This window comes from Urocitellus parryii, unplaced genomic scaffold (assembly GCF_045843805.1).
Source record: "Urocitellus parryii isolate mUroPar1 unplaced genomic scaffold, mUroPar1.hap1 Scaffold_62, whole genome shotgun sequence".
Classification (NCBI taxonomy): domain Eukaryota; kingdom Metazoa; phylum Chordata; class Mammalia; order Rodentia; family Sciuridae; genus Urocitellus; species Urocitellus parryii.
In genome coordinates, this window is record NW_027554113.1 from 354,527 (window position 1) to 373,943 (window position 19,417).

Here is a 19,417-nt window from a genome sequence, read left to right on the forward strand (position 1 = left end):
CTGAGTTGCAAAGTGATCAGGGTATTTTAAATAGAAACCAGGTTATTTTAGGTATTCTTGACCTACTCGGCTTTCCAAAAATAAATGTGATGACGACTGTATCATGGAGGGTTCATTTGAAGGAGTTGCCTTATGAAGATTCAAACTTCTAAAACTTTATTTTTAGAAAAGTTGGGAAAAAACAATATAAAGGGCTTGCCCAGGAGTTTTATTTTCTTGATTATGAGGAAGCTTGGTTTTTGTAAAACTTCTTCTAAGAGAAATGGTTTGTTTTCATAGTTACCTGACTTTTTTTTTATACCTTGCTCTTCATAAGTGAAAATGAATCTAATCATGAAAGCCAGCAGGTCACTGAGAGATGGAGTCCACAGAAAGTGGACGAGCGGGAGGTCTCCCGGGAGCAGGCGTGGTTTCTGTGCACTGTGCAGCTAAGGAGGGGAGGGCAGGGGAGGACAGGGGAGGGGAGCATATGCATCAGAAGCTGTGGGTGCTCCTCTGTAGAGAGCTGTCCCTTGGCCATGGCCTTGCACCATGGCCTGACCCTACACTCTTTAGCCACAGTTTGGTGTAGGATTTCCTCTGTGAGATATGTTAGGGTTTACAGGTCAAGCACGTCTTACCTGAAACACTCGGATCAGAAGTATTTCTGACTTTTTCAGATTTTGAAATAGTTACATATACTTCATGAAATATCTTGGGGATGAATCCTAACAAAATTCATGTATGTTTCTTTTTTTTTATGTATGTTTCTTAAACACCTTATGTACCAGAAGGTCATCTTGTTAATCAGTTCTCCATTAGCTGTACAGATGCCTGAGACAGTCAACTCATAAAAAGGAAAGTTTTATTTTGGCTTATAGTTTTGGTCCATGATTGACTAGTGTTATGGCTCTGGGCCTGTGGGAAGGCAGCACATCATGGTGACACTGCATGCACCATGGCCTCAGAGTGGATAAAAAATGTGCCCACTTACCAGAACACCTCCCACTAGGCCCACATCTTCCAGTAGCCCCAAGCTGAGAACAGTCCATGAAAACAGGGCCTTGGGGAGCCACTCCAGATCCAGGTGGTAGCAGTTTTCTACAGTGATTCTGCATGTCTGCATTTTTACTGCAACCTGTCATGTGTGGAATTTTCTACTTGTGGTGTCATGTCAGTGTTCAAAAAGTTTCAGATTTCGGGGGCATTTTGGATTTTTGGATGAGGGATGCTTGACCTCTGTTATTGTTATCATTTTGCAATATTTTGGCTCTTGTTCCTATTACAGCTTTGAGATAGGCTGGACACAGGCATTCTGAGCTTTAAGTATTAAGGGACTCCCCCAACCCCAAGATTAACTGACAGAAACTCTAGGCTCAATGTTTGGAGCTGCAGGTGTGTATCCTTGTTCTTTGCCTAGGTGACAGCGTGGGTGGTTGCACCACAAAGGAAGAGGCTGCCTTAGAAGCCAGGGAACATTCAGAGTGCTCAGGTGGTTCAGCTGGAAGCCAGTGCCTGATGTGTCCGTCTTTGCGGTGGTGTCCTTGACTGTTAGCCTGCAGTTAATACTCGCTAGCCTCAGTGCTGCCTGGGGGCTCATGGACCATAGGAACAGTTTGTTCCACTCGGCGTGTCCCCATTTTGCTGACCTTGGATTACCATATAGTGGAGAAGAGATAACCCAGTAGTTTGAAGTTTATGGAGGCCTATCTTCTTCTTTTTTTAAAATTTTATATATATATATATATACACACACACACACACACACACACACACACACACACATACATACACATACACATACATATGAGTTGTAGTTGGACACAATACCTTTATTTTATTTACTTATTTTTATGTGGTGCTGAGGATCGAACCCAGTGCCTCTCACATGCCCGGCAAGCGCTCTACTGCTGAGCCACAACACCAGCCCGAGGCCTATCTTCTTAACATTCCTGCTCGTATTATTGTTTTTCAGAGACGTGACTGGAGTGGGGGTCTCGCTGCTGGCCGAGCACAGTGACCCTGTAGATGCTGCTATTGCGATGTGGAGAGAGCAGATGCTTGAGGGATGCAGGGATCCCTGCAGAGCTGTGCACAGTGGAGACCCCGAATGGGAAGCAATAGGGCCAGCCGGCTGGCAACAGGGCAGGCCCCAAATCGGTTACTTCCATATGGCTACGTCCTGTTCAGTCTTAGAAAATGCTGAGAATTGGTAATAAAAGGAAAGCACTTGTACGGTATTTTAAGTCAAAAGCAGGATATAGAATTGAATACACTATCACTTCAAGTAGAGATGAAAGTCATGCAGAGAAGACTGGAATGAAGTCGACCAAAAGTTGGTAATATTTTTTTTTCTGAGTGTGGGATTAATTTTTTTTTTTACTTTTTATATAATTTTAGTTTGTTTCTAAGTGTTCTGTGGTACCTAGTCCTTAATAAGCAGGAAAAAAATGTTTTAAAAATCACTTCTTTTTTACTGCAGACTCTGAGGTGGACAGCAGGGCTCTTGGCAATGTCAGGAGGTGGGTTGGCTCCCACGTGTTCTCAAGGATCAGGGTGTGGGGTTCACTTAATAAAAGATCCATTGTGTGCAGGCATGGCTGATTTCCATGTTAGTGCTAGAATTTTAAATGTAAAATGTAGATTAAAATTTGCTATTCTTCCATGTATCTGGGATTATCTCTTGTTACTCAGGAACCAGCAAGTAGTTTATATTATTTTAAATTATGCTCATTCGTTCAGACTATAGTTAGGCAGCTTATCTTTTAAAATACTTTAATGTGCCTTTGGAAACTATTTTATTGGCTATATCAGCTAGTGGATCCACTCATTAAGAGATTGGAGAATTACATTAATTAATAGCTTTATTAATTAATAGATCAGATAATTACTAAAGAACCAAAAGGCTTCAGTTGGCACAGTCAGCCAGCAAGTGAGTCCTGCCGTTCCAAGACCGTGAAACCCTCCAGCCCCAGACCTTAACCTCGGCCACCCTGGCCACGAAGACCAAGATCTTCTGCCAGCCCCTGTGCTAGCCTAACTTAACACTGAGCTTCAGAACAATTCTCATAACTACTGCTGTTGATTGGACTTTGCAATAGCAATTTTGGATGTGTTGGCGCATTTCACCTCTCCACACTTCCACGTGGCAGGTGTTATTGTGCTCTTTTTATAGAAGAAAAAGCAGCCTCCAGGAGGCCTGGATAATTTGTCCCAGTTGCTCAGCTGGCTGGGGACAACCCTAGGCAGCACCTCCAGGAATTCTTTTTGCCAGGGGGCTGCTTCCTTATGCAGGTGTCTTAGCAATAGAACTCAAAATTAGCATGAATCAAATCAAACCAAATAGTTAAGAAATGAATAGCTGCATGGCTGGAAATAAGACTTTTATCCACCAAGATTTAATTTTATTTGCAAAGTATTTCCAATATAATAGACCACATTCAGCACGCCCTTGTGTAGAAATATTATGCTATGGTCTCTCCCCAGGCTTTATTAGGTAGGTACAACTAACAAATTCAATACTTGGGGATATTCACCCTCATGGAATCGATGAATAATTAACTTAGTTCTTTATCCTGGTTAACCAATTTCAGGGAGCAAATGGCCTTTTCTATCTCTCTCGTCTATGCATGTTCTCTATATCTTTCTCCTCACAAAATGGTGAATTACAGGGGGAGAATTTCTCTCCTTTAGCTAGAAGACCCTGTTTCTTTCACTTTCTCAATAGTTGCCCTGCCAGGCTTAGTAGGTTTTTTGCACTGTTTATAGAAAACATTGAGTATGTTCCTAACTCTTCGGAGGTCAAGATTGTTCTTAAACTTTGTAACACGAAAATGTTCAAATGTACACAGAAGCGGGACAGCACCTCTGCCCGCCTCCTCAGGGACTCCCTCCACTGCTCTCCGTGGTGGGTCACCTAAAAGCAAACCCAAGACCAGTGTCACTTGATTCACAGCACGTCAGTATGTCTCTCCAGGCTACAAGGACTCTTCCCTAAGTCTGTAAATTACTGATCCTAGTAACCGTTAAACACTGACAGTTCCTTTACATCCTCTAATATCAAGTCAGCCTTCATGTTCCCTAATTACCTGATCCATTCCTTTAACAGCAGATTTTTAAATTTTGTTTAATATGAGATGCATTTCACTTATCGTATTGGTTTTTAATATTCACAGAAATCTTGATATCACCCAGGTAGGAACCCGCCCTCCTCCACAGTCATTTCCAGTGGCTCCTCTCGTAGCTTGCAGCCACACCATTGTCCCTGTGGGTCCTCCCATTCTCCAGGGGTCTTCTGTAAACAGGATCCTACAGTGTGAGGGCTGTCACCACTGTCTTCCCTCACTTAACATAACCCTTCCAAGGTGCATCCATGTTGTAACATATCTATTACGTATTTATTCACTTTTATTTTTTTCAGTGCTTACTAGGCTAGCACTCTACCACTGAGCTATATCCCCAGCCCCCATCGTTCCTTTTTATTGCTGAATAATATTTCTACTAAATGCAACATTTTGTTTATCCTTGCATCAGTTGATGGACATTTAGGTTGTTAACAAATGACATGAATTCAATTCATTAGTGTCTATTTTCCACATATTTTTTATTATATTGAATTTTTAATGTTACAGCATTCTTGCACAACTATACCCACCCCTCAGAATTCAGATTAAAAAATGGTACAATGGAGAGCCTCATCCACCTGTTGATCAATATATTAAAACTCAACTTATGCATTTAGATCATTTAAATTTTGGGGGAAGGAGGTACCAGGAATTGAACCTAGGGGCCTTCAATCACTGAGCCACATCCCCAGATCTTTTTAGTATTTTACTTTAGTATTTTACGGGGTCTCACAGAATTGCTTAGGGCTTCACTAATTTGCTGATTCTGGCTTTGAACTTGCAATTCTCCTTCCTCAGCCTCCTGAGCTGTTGGGATCACCATGCAAAGCTCATTTAAAAATATATATTTTTTAATGATGTAAGAAGCCAGGCATGGTGGCACATAACTGTAATTCCAGCAGCTCAGGAAGCTGAGGCAGGACAATCACCAGGTTGAGGCTCTAAGCAACTTATGGAGACCCTGACTCAAAATAAAAAATAATTAGGGCTGGGCTGTGACTGAGTGGTAAAGTGCCTCTGGGTTCAATCCCTGGTACCAATAAATAAATAAGAGTTAGGGGTTCAAGCCTGCTTTACATCTTCAGGTTTGTGGGGCAGTGAGCACCAGGTACCCTCCTCTGTGCTTTGCCCTGTTCACAAGGGCGTGTCCAGAGGCCTGCAGGGCAGTGCTGGGAGTTTCTAGAGCTGCCTAGAGCTCCACATGGGGTTGGGACATGGCTTACTCAGCCAGTGTCGTACGGTCTTACTTACAAATAGCTCTGCCGTGCTTGGCCTTGTGCAGAGGGTGTTTTATATTTTGGCCAGGACGGCTTTAGGATAGATTCCTAGAAGTGGGGTTGCTGGGTGGGAGGACAAATGCTTCTGTGATTTTGCTAGGTCCTGGTGGAGGTGACGACAGGAATCTTCCCTAGCACTCAGCAATCATCTATTTTGTTGTGCAATTTAGCAAAACCAGGTTGCCTTCTCCTATTCCAAACATGGACATCTTTTAGATTTTGAAATAGATATTTAGGAATTCTTCCTTTCTTTTCTTTTCTTTTTTGGCAGTACTAGAGATGGAACCAAGGGCCTTATGCATGCTAGGCAAGTGCTCTACCATTGAACTTCCTTCCCAGCTCTTTTTATTTTATTTATATCCTCTGCCTCAGCCTCCCAAGTACTGGGGATTACAGATGTGGCCCACCTGGCCTAGTGATAATTAGGGATTCCTGATGCTTAATGGTCAAATGTACTAAATTAAACTTCAGATTTCCACATATAATCATAGACAAAATAATATTTTGTATAATTACATTTATTTCTCAATCTAATGGGAAGTTGTAGGTACCAGATATTATACACAGAGTTATGAATATCATGTAAGGTAAAGGGATTGGTAGATCTTTAGATTGATACTTAATCCCATAATAATATGCTTTAGTAGGTTTGACTAGCTTATACTGGAAATTCTGTATTTACAGCAACTGCAATTTTGAAAATATATCATCATGATTAGTACCTCTTGAAATCTAGATATCCCAAAACTCCCATTAAGAAAGATGAGAGGAGAAATGTCACTCCCGGCTCGGGGAGTGTTTCCGTTGCTGCCATCCTGGACATGCTTTAGTTAGAGCCAGAGATCTTTCAGTCTCCTAACTCGAGTGCGACTGCAGGGAATTTGACCCCGGGTGGTTGGTGACACTGTCAGTCAGCGTGGGGCGCATCAGGAAACCACCGGCCACACATGCTCTGCCTCTTGCTCTGGCTGCTGTCCCTCAGGCCTCTCAGACCTGACAGTCTGCCAGCGGGAAGGGATGCAGCATGCTCAACTGCAAGCCTCAGATGTCACTTGACAGAGGCTTTTCTCACCTGTGAAGGGGCATGGACTGCAGAGCAGGAAATTCCCTAAGCAACATTTAGATGGAAGCCTTTCCCCTGTAGGCAAGGAAAGCAGGGCCCGGGGGCCTCACCTGTGGTCACACTGCCAGTGGGAGACATAGCAGGCACCAGCACCCTGGTTCCTGACCTTACACCTGAGTCCGCTCCCTGCTCTGCCACCTGCCTCCCTTTGCCTGGCATCAAAGGGAGCACTTCTCTGAAAGTGATTGGCCACGGCTGCTCCAGTGAAGTCCCTGCTGTCCTCGTGGTCCAGGCGGAACCTGTTCAGTGGAAGCTCCATCAACCAGCTTTGCACTGCTGTGCCAAATGCTACTGGTGACCTGCTTACAGGAGGAAAGGTTTACTTTGCTCCTGGTTTCAGAGGTTTCAGTCCACGGTCACTTGGCCCATTGCCTTGGGCTATGGTGAGGCAGAGCATCACAGAGTGAGCACGTGCTGCAGGGAGCTGCTCACCTCAAGGTGGCTCAAGGTGGTCGGCAGGCAAAGAGAGAGCAAAAAGAGGTCAGGTCACAATGTCCTTGTAAGGGGATGCCCCCAGTGACCTGCTTCCTTCTGCTGCTGGACCCCACCTTCCAAAGGTCCCACCTCCCTCAGCACCACAGGCTGTGACCAGGCCCTCAGCAGTGGGCTCCTAAGTCCATGCTGTCTGGAGGGCAGCTGCCCTTCCTTCCCCTAAGGGAGAATGCGAAGGGCTTCAGAGCCTGAGGCTTTTGTGATTTGGTGACAGAAAAGGAGCCTGGAGAGACATCACTTGCAGAATCAGGGTTCAGTGCACTGTTGGAGCTGGGGTGATGCTGGTGTGGGAGAGGCCAGTGGTGTCACACGTGGGGAGTGTGGCTGGAAGTGATCTTGCCAGTGCGGGAGCTTCCCAGCCTCATCCCAAGGGTGCTCCCTGGCCCTCCCTCCCTTCTCCCTCTATCCTTCCCTGATTTCTCAGCCCAGCTCCAGTAGTTCTGTCTACTTCTGATGCTACTCTGGTAGATTTTAAGGTAAAATTTCTTATACGCCGTGCAGTGTGCACTTAGTTTTCATTACACAGGTTTTTAAAATCCTATTTCTGCTTTAGGGAGAAGGGCAATGCTAGGTTATTATGAGGCTGAATTTGAACTATAATTCAAGAAGGAACGAGCAGCCAGGTGTGGAGGAGCACGCCTTCAAGCCCAGCCCTCGGGGGGCGGGGGGGAGGGCAGGCCAGCCTTCCTTCTCCTGAGACCTGGTTGTAAAGTGGGAGTCAGGCCAGGCCTCAGTGCTGGTCAGGAGACGCGGTGTGCTCCACGCTGCTGACCCTGCCCAGCTCCAGGCGCTTGGGGACTGTTGTCGTTCCAGCGGTTGCATTTTGCCTGGACTGACCACCTGTAGCAGGTGTAGCAGCAGGCTCCCCAGGGCCCAGGAGTGTGGGAGGCCATCCTCGCATGTGATTTGAGTTACCTCCCTGGCTGGGAGAGAGGCGCTTAGACACAGCCGTGTCAGAGCCTTTCCCACCCTGTCCCAGGTACGAGGGCTTGTCCGTGCAGAGGCATGCCTGGCCACAGCCCCGAAGACCCAATAGCTGGCCCTGACCTTGGGATGCTGCCCCCCTTAACCTTCATTGGATGGGATTTTCCCTGGAATTTTTTGTTCCCCAATAAAAGCTCACTCCCTGGCATGCACTCCCTCTCTCGCTAGTCTCTTCTGTAAACCTCTCCACCGCATTAGGTGGCTGGAGGCGGGAGCTAGGAGAAGCCATCCCGGAGTTGGGAATAAAAGTAAATGAGAGTCTGCCTCTTTAATTTAAAACTCACTAGCAATTTTTTATGCATCGAACCTTCTTTTATGAAGCTCGCACTGGTTGCCTGGCAGACAGGAGTGTTGCTGGGGTGTTCTGACCAGAGCTGTAAGGAGACTGGATTGGACAGAAGCAAATGGCGGGAGATGTGCTGGTGCTGGAAGGCTGAGAGGGGAGACTCAGAGAGAGCAACAGTGGGGACAAAAACAACTGTGCCACCAAAGCCCACTTATTCTCTGGGCCCAAATCAAGGTGTCAGCAGGTAGTTCCTTCTGTACTCCAAGGGAGCACTGCTCCACGGCTCCACTAGCTTCTGGTGGTTCCTGAAGTCTTCAGCGCTCCTCAGCTGGAGACACATCATGCTGGTCCCTGCCTCTTCACACAGCCTTCCCCTGGGCGTCCACACATGGCCTTCTTGCAAGGGAACTCTCACTGTGTTTAGGGACCACTCAATCCAATGGTTTCATCTGGCTCCCTACCTTGATAACACCTGCAAAGGCCTAGTTTCCAAATACAGCCATATTCTGAGGTTCCCAGTGGATGCAAATTTGGTATATCCAAATTAGGAGCTCAGTATGTATATTCATATATATATATATATATATATATATATATATATATATATATATATATATAATTTTTTAGTTGTAGATGGACACAATACCTTTATTTGTTTTTATGTGGTGCTGAGGATCGAACCCAGGGCCTCCCATGTGCTAGGCAAGCGCTCTACTGCTGAGCTATAACTCTGGCCACTGTGTATTCTTAAAGAATGGATGAGACTGAAAGGTGGGTAGGGCCGAGAGAGGAGGCTGAGATGAGTCGGACAGCAGGAAGGAGAGCAGATGTGAGAGAGACTGAATTCTTGGATGGGAGCCACGACGTGTCTACTGAGGAGGGCATTAAAATAACAAGGGAGTATGTCCCTCTACCTCAGCACTAGAAGGTATTTTAAAATTGGAATTTTGTGTGGAATTGTCATGGGTAGTTTGGAGACCTAAATTTAAGGCAGATTTAATTTTGTGATTAACAAGTAAATCATGCTAGTGTTTTGAAATGAACTTTTATTTTAGAATAGCTTATATTTACCGAAGGGTTGCAGGGGCAGGCAGTCCCCTGGACCCTGTGCCAGTGACCTTCTTGCTCACGATTCTCTGGGGCCGCTGTTGGTACAGTGTTAACGAAAGCCCATTCTCTGTCAGATTCCTCACTGCCCCTGCCCTTGCTGTGTCCCAGGAACCCATCCATCCAGGACACCATGTTGCTTAGTCATCTGTCTCCCAAGGCCCTGCTAGACTGACGGGCCCCCTGTTTTGATGACTGGGCAGTTTGGGGGAATTCTGGTCAGGGGGTCCCTTGGCCTTCAGTGTAGGGGGCTGCCTTCTGCACTCCTGGTTAGCCTCGGGTTGTGGTTTCAGGCAGGAAGACCATGGCGAGTGTCACTCTCTTCCCATATCCTGCCGGGGTACAGGTCCTGGGCATGACTCACCTCTGCCCGTATTGACCACCTTGTGAGGGGTCAGGCTTTCCCTGCTCCACCTTGTGTCCTATTTGGAAGGAAGTCACTGGGCCACCCACACTGAAGGAGTGGGAGTTGAGCCCTGCCTTCTGGAGGGAGTACCTATAAAAGTCAAGAACATGGACATTGTCATTCTGCCTGGGGGTGTCCCCGTTTATTTATTCATGAAACCATTTATTTATTTGATTTTATTTTTTGGGCGGGGTGAGTGCAGTCATTTATTTTTCAGTCTGTGCTTATGAATACCTACACTGCGCTTTGGTTACAATCCAGCGCTCTGTTCCAGCTTTGGCCACTGGGAACTTTCAGTTGGCTCCTGTATCCCTTTGGCCTGCCCCCTCAATCCCGGGTTTGGGAGTTCTCTGTCACTGAGTGTTTCTCTCCTTATCTCCCCCTTGCCTATCTGTCACTCATGTCCACCAGTGAGAGACCCTGCTCCTACCATCACCACTGCCTCCCAGGGCTGGTCACCACCAGCACACCGTGCTCTGCACAGTTCCTCTGTCTTTGTCTTCCAGTCTCTTCTGACCTCCAGAGTTTCCAGGTGGTCACTTCCCCTCACCCTGCTCAGCGGGGTTGTGGCATGCATTTGCAGTAGGGTTGGACTGTAGGTGTGGCAGAACACTTGCCTAGCCTCCAGGAGGTCCTGGGTTCAATCCTCAGTGCTGGGCTCAATCCTCAGTGCTCTTAATGCAGGTACATTCTTGTTTGCAATCTGCATTCCGTCACAGGTCCCTATCTTCACGTTGGATTTTACTTGGTTACATCCAGTTCCACTCTTGGTGGGTCTCTGGGTTTTCACAAGGAGTGGTGCATATATCCACCACCACAGCATCACAGAATAACCTAGAACGTCTCCTGCTCGACCCCACACCAGCCTCAGCCAATGTGCCCTTCCAGAATGTCATGTGAATGGAATGACACAAACTCCCAGCGTGGCTCACTCAGCCACGCTATTGGTACCTTGGTTTGTCCCTTTTAAATCCCAAGTCATGTCCACTCTGTGACGAGAGCACTTTGTTTCTCTGTTTACCTGTCTAGGGGAATCTTGATTGCTTCCAGTTTATGACAGTCACAAATGAAGCTGCTCTTTGTTTAAAATGCCAAAATTCAGACCAAAGAAAGATTTTTACAGATTCAAGAGAGAAGCACCAAGTCATTGGCAAAAGGTAACACATCTGGATAACTCAAAGGGCCAGAAGGACACGCAATAATATATTTCAAGCATTAAAACAGAAATACTATAGTGGCACCTCCTCATACACAAATGCATCTTCATTAAGCTTCTCCACAGACCCTCACCATAATTGTTCTTGTTTACAATGTATCAGGAAAGATCTCTACAAAATGGCTCAAATGTGGTTACACTCCCTATTTCTTTTTGATCTGCTCTGACTTGCAGAAACTAAATCTACCCCTGGGTTTCTTGTGGGACGAGGTGGTGGCCATTGGGTCAGAAAAGTGAGCAATTTATTTCCTCCTTTTCCTGCTTTTTTCTCCTCCCTTTAATTTTCCGAAAGGACACAGCTATGGGTCGCAAGAAGAAGAATTAGCTGAAGCCGTGGTGCTGGTATTGTAATAGAGATTTGATGATGAGAAGATCCTTATACAGCACAAAAAGGCAAAGCATTTTAAATGCCATATATGTCATAAGAAATTGTATACAGGACCTGGCTTAGCTATTCATTGCATGCAGGTTCATAAAGAGACAATAGATGCTGTAAGGAATGCAATACCTGGGAGAACATACATAGAGTTGGAAATATACGGTATGGAAGGTATTCTAGAAAAAGATATGGATGAAAGATGACAACTTCTTGAACAGAAAACACAAGAGAGTAAAAAAAAAGAGGCAACAGGATGATTCTGATGAGTATGATGATGATGACTCTGCAGCCTCAACTTCATTTCAACCACAGTCTGTTCAACCTCAGCAAGGTTATATCCCTCCAATGGCTCAGCCAGGACTGCCACCAGTTCCAGGATCACCAGGAATGCCTCCAGGCAAGCCTCCACTGATGCCAGGTGTTCCTCCTCTGATGCCAGGTATGCCACCAGTTATGCCAGGCATGCCACCTGGATTGCATCATCAGAGAAAATACACCCAGTCAATTTGTGGTGAAAACATAATGATGCCAATGGGTGGAATGATGCCACCTGAACCAGGAATACCACCTCTTATGCCTGGTATGCCACCAGGTATGCCCCCCCCCCGTTCCCTGTCCTGGAATTCCTCCAATGACTCAAGCACAGGCTGTGTCAGCACCAGGTATTCTTAATAGGCCACCTGCACCAACAGCAACAGTACCTGCTCCACAGCCTCCAGTAACTAAGCCTCTTTTCCCCAGTGCTGGACAGATGGGGACACCTGTAACAAGCTCAAGTATAGCTTCATCCAATTCATAAAGTCTTTCTGCATCTTCTAAAGCTCTGTTTCCTAGCACAACACAAGCTCAGGCAGCTGTGCAAGGACCTGTTGGTACAGATATCAAGCCCTTAAATAGCACCCCTGCAAAAACTACAGAACCCCCAAAGTCTACATTCCCTGGTTATACACAGTCTACAGCTTCAACCACTAGGACAACAAATAGTACTGCAGCAAAACCAGCAGCTTCAATAACAAGTAAGCTTGCTACACCTACAACCACCAGTACAACCAGTAAGTTGATCCATCCAGATGAGGATTTATCACTGGAAGAGAGAAGGGCACAGTTACATAATTATCAGCATAATCTTCCTCGATTAGGACAGGCCCCAATCAGTAATCCACCAGTTGGACCAATTGGAGGTATGATGCCACCACAGCCAGGCATCCCACAGCAGCAAGGAATGAGACCCCCAATGCCACCTCATGGTCAGTATGGTGGTCATCATCAAGGCATGCCAGGTTACCTTCCTGGTGCTATGCCACCATATGGGCAGGGACCACCAATGGTACCCACTAACCAAGGTGGGCCTCCTCAACCTCCAATGGGAATGAGACCTCCTGTAATGTTGCAAGGTGTGCTGTTTATATAGCCGAGCTTCCGTCAATAAGGCTTCATTGTGACTTTAACAAACATTATCTTCCCACATACCAGGAAGTATTGTAAATTTATTTCACATAGGAAAAATTATTTGGAATAATAAAGCAGGAACTTTTCCTGAGGTTGCAATTTATACTGTATGGCTTCTTTTTCATGTTTCGTCTAGGTTTTTAGAAGTGAAGTATAGTAAATTTGGATTGTTAAATTGTGAAGGCGCTGGAATTACATGAACATACCACCTTAATAAAGGCAAGTTCTGTAAGCTTACATTGCTATTTGTAAAGTTATGCATTCACAGCATTTCAGATGCTGTTGGACTTCATGTCCCCAACCTAGTTTGGTGAGGGCTGTTTCCAAGTACCTGTACATTGGAAGTCTGAATGTGTAACAATACTTAATGTATTTAGAGTTCCTCATGTTGCAGGGTTTAAGAAATCTGACCCACGAAGGTCATGTGACTTTTCTGTACTGTTAAACTTCATTGTAATAAAGAGAGAAGAAAGTATGCCTTTTTATTTATAACCCAGCTGTGGACCACTGCCTGAAAGGTTTGTACAGATGCATGCCACAGTAGATGTCCACATAATAAAATTCATAGTTATCAATGCAGTTTTGATACATTATTGAATTCTGTCCTTTGAATAGTAGATTGTTTCTTAGCTGCATGGTTTAAACTGAACAGTTTATATAGAATTGTATGTTGATATTTCCATTAAATATACATATTAATTATTATGCAATAGGTTTGAAATCTTCATATTGTCACCTTTCCACACCCTTGGGTGTCATCAGATCTCATAGATATTTAAAATATATAAGCCTTAATAGTTCTTCCATGAGCTATTTAGAGCCTACTGCCAGACCGATTAATTTCATGCTGATTATTTTTGAGATTTCAGTACTGCATGGACCTCAGAAGCTTTTCAGGTACAAACTTCTAGAAGCTTAGGTGCATGTAGTAATAGCTACTTATGTTGTTAATGGGTTGTTATATGTTATTCTAAGTGTACTACTGTGCCTCTTGGGGTACTTTGATGGTAATTGGTGGACTGACAATTTTTAAATATATTAGGTTCCTGGAAGGTAACATTATTTATTTGATTAGATGGATACCTTCTGTTATTAAGCCTACTTGGCTTTGCTGTTTTTATCCTTGGCAAATTTGAATATTATTGTGTTCTAATAGAGAACTTTTCTGTAGAGATAACTGCCATTATTCAGTATTTTGTGTTACAAATCTTTTATAATAATAGCCCTTGTTGGACTTTTTGTTTTTCCTGATATCTTTAAGTATCAAATAATCCACAAAGTAATTATCAATGAATACAAGTGGAGTTTCTCTAATTGTAAGGCTTCTAAAAAGTGAGTATTTCTTAAAATAACTTTGAGGTTATGGGAAAAATGTTAAAAAATAAAGTTTTAAGGCAAAAAGGCTTTAACTTTGTAGGAAAATATATTTAAATGTTTACTCATTACAGAAGAGTTTGTATTTAAGTGAATAATTTCAAGTATTTTAAAGCTGAATGGTTTTTAAAATCTGGTGCTGTGCTCTTCTGATATAGCTTCTGTACTCTGGTACCATTGAGGTGCAAAAAATTCCATACTTTGAAAAGACAGAATCCATTTATCACCATGAAAGCTTTTGCCAGTCCCACAATCCTTTCCACTGTTTGCATAGCTAAATTGTTTTGTAATATGCATAAGTTTTTTTTAGGTTTGGTCACTTGTTTTTCATACTTCCAAAGAAAAAAATTTGTTGAAAAGTATTTAAGGTAAAAGTGGCCTGATTAAGAATGATTAATCATTTATAATGATTAAATAGGAAATGTTCTCCCAAATCAGTGTCAATAAAGGATTTCATGTACAGATTTATCCACAAACTTTATAAGAGTTGGTAGACCTTTATAAAAATTGTGTAAAGCTTTATGTGCATTTTATGAGAAGACCAATATTTTATAGCAAAATTTATTGTTCTCTGGGGTCCAAAGGGATAAAAAAATTTAAACAAGTGATAAAACTCTAATGAACAATTAATTGATGGTGTTATGCATGGCATTTAAGAACTAAGTACATGATCTTTCCTGTACCTTGTAAGTTATGTGGCTCATAGGTGATGCCCATTTAGTGTATGTAATCTGTAATTTTCATGCACCTAAAGATGATTAAGCTTCTAGAAAATACCTTTTACCTAACTGATTCTGGGGTCCTTAATGTGGTTGAATCATGAGTGGGACAAATTATGTTGAAATAACTCTTTTGACTTGTGCTTCTTTAAGTAGTAGATAAAGTTGAGTCAAATTGAATTTTAACTGTCCTACTTTGGGGATTTGATAAATTCAGGCAGGCACTGTAATTGCCATTATTGAGGAAGTTATAAGATTAATAGAACTGCAGTTTTGGCTCTTTCATCTACTCCTCTTATCACCCTTTGTAGAAAAGCAAAAACAACGTTTTGTCTGGCACTAGTTTCTATTTTATAAGATTTACAACTGATGATAGTAACAAGGCTGGCAAATGAGGATCAATTTTTGAGAGACTGCTGGAATTATTTCATTTGAATTTGTGTTTTAGAAATCTCTCACAATGTTTGTCATTAGATATGGGAGAATACCTATTCCATTGATCAAGTTATGTGTTGAACTCAGTTTAATTAAACTTATATAGGGGAAAATTCCCTTTCCCTAGGAAAAAACAAATATGGGCTCAAAATGGAATTGTAGTAGATAAAAGAGCTGCTCTTTTCTCCTATTCTTGCTTGATCATTGGATTTTTTTAAAAAAATAATGCATGTATTTTAAATTAATTGGGTAATGTTTTTCTAAAATTAAAATTTTCTTCTTCCTATAGCCCTGCCATATGACAGGCTGAGGCTGAGTCTCAGTGTTGCCCTGTTCAGTCTGAGGCAAGTAGGATTTATTTTATTCCTTATAGGGGCTTTCACAGCTTTATGGCTGTTGGATATTTATGTCCCCAAACTTGCAGCAAGTTTGGTGAAGGCCCCTAAATTTAATTAAACTTAGGATTTTTATAATCTTTGGGCAGAGAAGGCTTTATATTAATATTCACATTTGACTGTGGTGTAAACAAACAAAAACAAAGTATTTTATATTACATAATTAACAGCCTCAGTAAAGTTTATATTATTGTATAGAACCTCAGTAAATTGACAATTTGGCATTCTTAATTTGGAGGCATGAAATGTTTCTTTCAAAATTTTCACTTTCATTTCTAGGAAAATCTTACTGGTTATACTCTCCCCAAACTATTAAATTTAACCTCAAGGATAAGTTAATTATTGGAACTGCCACAGGGTACTGATATATGTTATTAATCTTAAGCTTATACATTGACATCAAGGTTTGAAAGGACATCTGGAGATGTTTGTGATTTTTAATATTTTCAGATGTCACCACATTAGAGCAAATGTTAATGTAGTGCCCTGTGAAGAGTGGGAAGGTTGTATGTGTTTGTGTGCTTGTGTGGTATGTACGGGTGTAGAGTACATGTGTGATAGAAGAAAAGGGTTTGAGTGTTACAGACCTGTCAACCTGGATAGTTTACTAATTTTTAGGAAACCAAACTAAAATTGGATCGTGTGGCAAAGTTACAACTATATTAAACTGGTTTTGAAAATGATTACTTCATAGTTCATACTCACTCTTAGTGAGCAGTGTTTTATGCAGTATGCAGAGATGAATAGTATCCACATTTGTTTCCAAGCAAGATTAGTTTTATTTGGTGAGAAAAGTTGTATGTCTATGTGTGTGTGTGTTATAGGGGATAAAGAGAAAATTGGAAGAGGGGCCAAAACAAACCTGGGTTATGTTTGTTCCTTCATCTGTATTAAGACACCATCCTAGCCAGATAGCATTTCCTCTGAATGAGAGCAATTAACATATAGTATGATAGAGACCTGTATTGTGTTTTTATTCTTGGAAACTTAAAAATCATTAAAAGCAATTCAAATTTGGGGAAAAAATTTACCCCTGGACTTAATGAATGCACTCTGCTTCTGTGGATTTATAATCTGTAAAATCCCTGACAGTTCTAAGAAATGAGACACCAGGTAACTTATGAGAACTCACAGAAAAAAATAACTTTCATGTAGACCCCTGCAAAAATGTATACCTTCAAGCTCCCCTGTCCACACCACTGGGTATAAAGCTCAACAAATGTCTGGACTCAGTATTCAGTGAGAGAATTTGTTTTAAGTGAAAGCTCCCTCTGGAGATGCTGCAGACAATAAACCTGCTTCCTGCTAATTCCTCTGGTGTCCAGTCTCATCTGTCTTACTTCAGTACTGCCAGTCTACACTGTGATCTGCATCAAAGTTATTCTTCAGAAATAAAGACTTTTCAAAACAAGAATAAACTAAAATAAACTATGACAACTAGGCTACCAGTGTAGGAGATTCACAATGGAATTTTATATACACAAGAAGAAGATTAAAATAAATCATTGGAGAATACAAAGAATGAATGTAACCAGAAGAGTGGATAAGCAAATGCGAATTAAGAGTGAACCCTCTATTATAAAGAAACACACCTCATTAACATTGGATTCACATCATGTTAATTATCAACTTAAAAGATATAGACTGAAATATTCAAATAACAAACAAGACCCAAATGTATGTGGTTTATAAGAAACACACCTGACTTGCAAAGTTGTTCACATAATAAAAGTGAAAAAATAGAGAGATATTCCATGTAAATGAAAGCCAAAAAAGTAGTAGCTATTTGTAAATGTGATAAAGGTGACTTCAAGCAACAATTACTCAAATGTAGCAAAGAAGGTCACTACATACTGCTAAAGGGAAAAATCCAACAAAAATAAAAACGTCTGTAAAATATTTACACGTGAATGGCATTGCAACCAATTTTATAAAAATAATTACTATTCAGTCTAAAGGGACAAATAGGCCCCAATAAAAAACATAAGTGTTGGTGAAGTTAATACTACTATCAAAAGTGACTGGTTAGGTGGACAAAACATCAATAACTGTCCTATATATCACTTTTACTTTATTTCATATCAACTTAATAGTTATCTACACACTATTTCATCAGAGAAGAACAGAACTCATAATTTTTTAGCATACAAAAAACTTCCTTTCTAATAGATCATATATTAGGATACAAAGCATGTCTTAGTAAATACAAAACTGAAATAATTCCCTCTAGCCCTTACCACATCACAATGGATTGCTATCAGAAAACAACACATACAGCCTTTTTAACAAGTGGGTCTGGGAAAAAATAGATACACACATGAAGAGAAAAAGTCAACTCAAGAGTGGATCAAAGATTTAGGAATTACACAAGAAACTCTACAACGGCTAGATAAAATTGTAAGGTGAACTTTTCAACACATTAACACAAGCATCAATTGCCCTAACAAAACTCGTAAAGCATAAGAAATAAAACCAAGAATCAATAAGTAGGATGGTATCAAATTAAAAACTTCTGAACACTAAAGGAAACAAATAAAAGCATAAAGACAGAACCTGCAGAATGGGAGATCTTTGCCACCTGATCCACAAATGCGTGTTAATATCCAGAATATATAAAGAACTCAAAAAACTTATTATAAAGCAATTAATAACTCACAGAATAAATTGAAAAAAAAATAAAGAGATCGTTCTTAAAAGAACTACAAATGAACAATAAATATATTTAAAAAGTTCAACATCTCCAGCAGTTTGGGAAATACAAATAAAAACTACATTGAGATTTTACCTCACTCTCTATAGGATGGCAATTATCAAAAACTCAAGTAATAGTAACTGTTGATGAAGATGCAGAAGAAAAGTACACTTGTACATTGTTGGTGGGACTGCAAATTAGCACAAACACCTTGGAAAGCAATGAAGAGATTCCTCAAAACACCAGTAATGTATTACTCAACTCTCCCAGTCCTTGGTATATATTGAAAAGATTTAAAATCAGCATATTTTAGGAATTCAGCCCCATCAAATTTTATGGCAGCACAATTCAAAATAGAAAGGCTATCAAAAAGAAGCCTAGGTGCCAATCAACAGATTAATGTATAAAGAAAATGTGGCACATACATGTAATGCAGCTCTACTTAGTAAGTCATCAATAAAAAGAAATAATGGCATTTGATTGTAAATGAATGAAACTGGAAAATGTCCTGCTAAGTGAAATAAGTCAGACTCAAGAAAGTCAAGGGTTGAATATTTTCCCTTACATTAAGAAGGTAGATAAAAATAAAGAAAAAAATGGGGGATTCCATAAAAATAGAGAGGTCAGAGGAGTAGAGGAAGGAGATTTAAAGGGATGGAGGGACTGTCAAAGGAAGTGTGGTGAAATGAATCTGAAGAAATTTTCCTTTGTACACTTAGGAACATATCACACTGAATTTCACTTTGATGTATATCAATGATGTACTAATTAAAACAACTACAAATAAATACAAGAAAGAACAGTGGAGTAGATAAGAGATAACAGAGGTAGGGAAGGGAGAATACTGGGAATTCAAACTGGAAAAATATATACCATGCTTGTATGATTATTGCAAAATGAACCCCAATATTATATGTGAAATAATTATCTAATTATAAAAGAAGCAAATAGTGAGTAGAACTACAGAAACTGCATGAATA

The 19,417-nt window shown here is 41.4% G+C and overlaps 1 pseudogene; it reads left to right on the top strand.

The window, feature by feature from the left end:
- The first annotated feature begins 11,221 nt into the window (after positions 1–11,221).
- LOC144252883 (BUB3-interacting and GLEBS motif-containing protein ZNF207-like) lies at positions 11,222–12,799 on the top strand (annotated as a pseudogene).
- Positions 12,800–19,417: the final 6,618 nt, after the last annotated feature.